The 1,730-nt window shown below is 50.2% G+C and overlaps 1 non-coding gene across 1 annotated transcript; it reads left to right on the top strand.

Moving 5' to 3' along the window:
• The first annotated feature begins 1,285 nt into the window (after positions 1-1,285).
• On the top strand, positions 1,286-1,389 carry LOC134932610 (U6 spliceosomal RNA). Its single transcript, XR_010179425.1, has one exon. It is a non-coding gene; the product is annotated as a U6 spliceosomal RNA (small nuclear RNA).
• Positions 1,390-1,730: the final 341 nt, after the last annotated feature.

Raw genomic sequence — 1,730 nt, 5'->3', positions numbered from 1 at the left:
CTAACTTGCTTACCGCTTCCACAGATGTCCCAGCGGCACTAACCATAAACCGGACGCTGCGTGCTCTTTCTGGCGACTCGACCTCTCGTTCTCCTGCCGGATCAGTATGGCAAGGTATTGCATCCACTGCCGCCTCCACAGAAATGGATCGATGGTGCTCTTGATGATTTGAGCACTGCAGATTCCAAATGGATCATATAGTAGCCACGGTTCACGTATGGCAGGCGGGACCAAATGCAGGTGGCTACGGAGCTGATCAGTCAATTCCGGCAGAGATTATAGGTATATAAAAGAGTGCCTGGATCCTTTGAGCCCTGACGCGTTTCTCGACCGACAACGCTGGTCGTTTCCTCAGAGGAAACGGCACAATTAATAGCAAGAAGATTAGTGCTACACAGATCAAAGGAAATCATCCAGTTTGGAACTGTTTCTTAAGTGCTATACAAATAGTTCCATATCAAGTCATTTGCCATACTAATGAGACTGATGGATTACTGTTTCCAGTAAATATCATATACCGGTTATTGTGTTATCTACTAGTGCACTAGTAATACGGGACTAATCTATATGCTGTGTGTGGATTCTTTGTTGAATTAAACTATTAATAGCTCTTATCAATTTCAATTTTTAACTGATTGTGATTTATCATATTTTATGAATAAATTGGTTTAAATATACAAGTAGTCTGTCTGCGCTCTCTCTTTTTCTTCTTTTGACTTGTGTCTGGGTGGCCGAAGTGGTCCAGCTACGTGGACGAGCTGGTGATAGCTCCTCCCATGCTCCGGATGCTAGTTCCGATTGCCGGGGTTCATTGGCGTTCTTGGGTAGGTTTGTTTACTCCAGTGGGGTGGTTTTTATTGGGTCACCTTCGGTACTTTGAGGGCCAAGGTCTGCGGGTTTTTTCCCGGGATGGCAGGTCTGGGGCAGCCAGGGTGTCTGCCCTTGCGGGTACTTCTTTTTCGCTCCGTACTACTGTGGCTGGCTGCTCTGTCAGGTCCTTTGTGCTATCCATGACCTTTATGGGATGGGCGACGGGGCACCCTATGGCGGCAGCTTTTGGGCAGGCACGTCGATTTCGGTACACTTAGGTGAAGTTTGGTGGCCTCTTTCGGGTTCGGCCAGGCTGGACATTGTCTGGTTCATGAGGTTGCGCTGCTCAGGCTAGCTTTTGCGCTGGTTGTTTCATTGGGCGTTCCGGTTCAGTGGGTTGGTGGCCGGTGACAGGTCGTCTTTGTGCCGGTTTTGCCTTTCAGTGGTGTTTTTATGGCAGGGGGCCTGGATGGTAGTCGGTTCGGCAGCACAGGTACTGAATGTTGGGACGATTCAGACAATATTAGTATGGCCCCTGCGCAAGGATGCCACGCAAATCATGAGGCGTTCCATATTTCCTGTGCCGACTTGCGGGTTCTGCAGGGGATTTGAATGGCTGGGGTCATTAGTTTCCCCCTTTTAGAGCACAGCCGCTTACGGATGGTGGCACATTGCCTTTGGCGAGGGTGTGTGTCCGTTGCGGCCTTTGGGGGATGGCCGTTTTTCTTTTGTGTGCCCTCCTGGGTCCTCTTCACAAGTTTTCCAGTTTCTGTAGCTTTACGGCTATGGTGGTTCCCGGGGGCTTGCAGTGGGGGTTCCAGGGTACCCATTTCCTTGCGGATTGGGGTGACTACGCCTGCTGCGGTGGTGGGTTCTTCGGTGACAGCTGCTGGGGATATGCGTGGTATACAGCCTCTGTG

Source organism: Pseudophryne corroboree, chromosome 1 (genome assembly GCF_028390025.1).
Source record: "Pseudophryne corroboree isolate aPseCor3 chromosome 1, aPseCor3.hap2, whole genome shotgun sequence".
Classification (NCBI taxonomy): domain Eukaryota; kingdom Metazoa; phylum Chordata; class Amphibia; order Anura; family Myobatrachidae; genus Pseudophryne; species Pseudophryne corroboree.
Note: the sequence above shows the minus strand (reverse complement) of the source record. Positions and strands in the feature narration are given on the sequence as shown.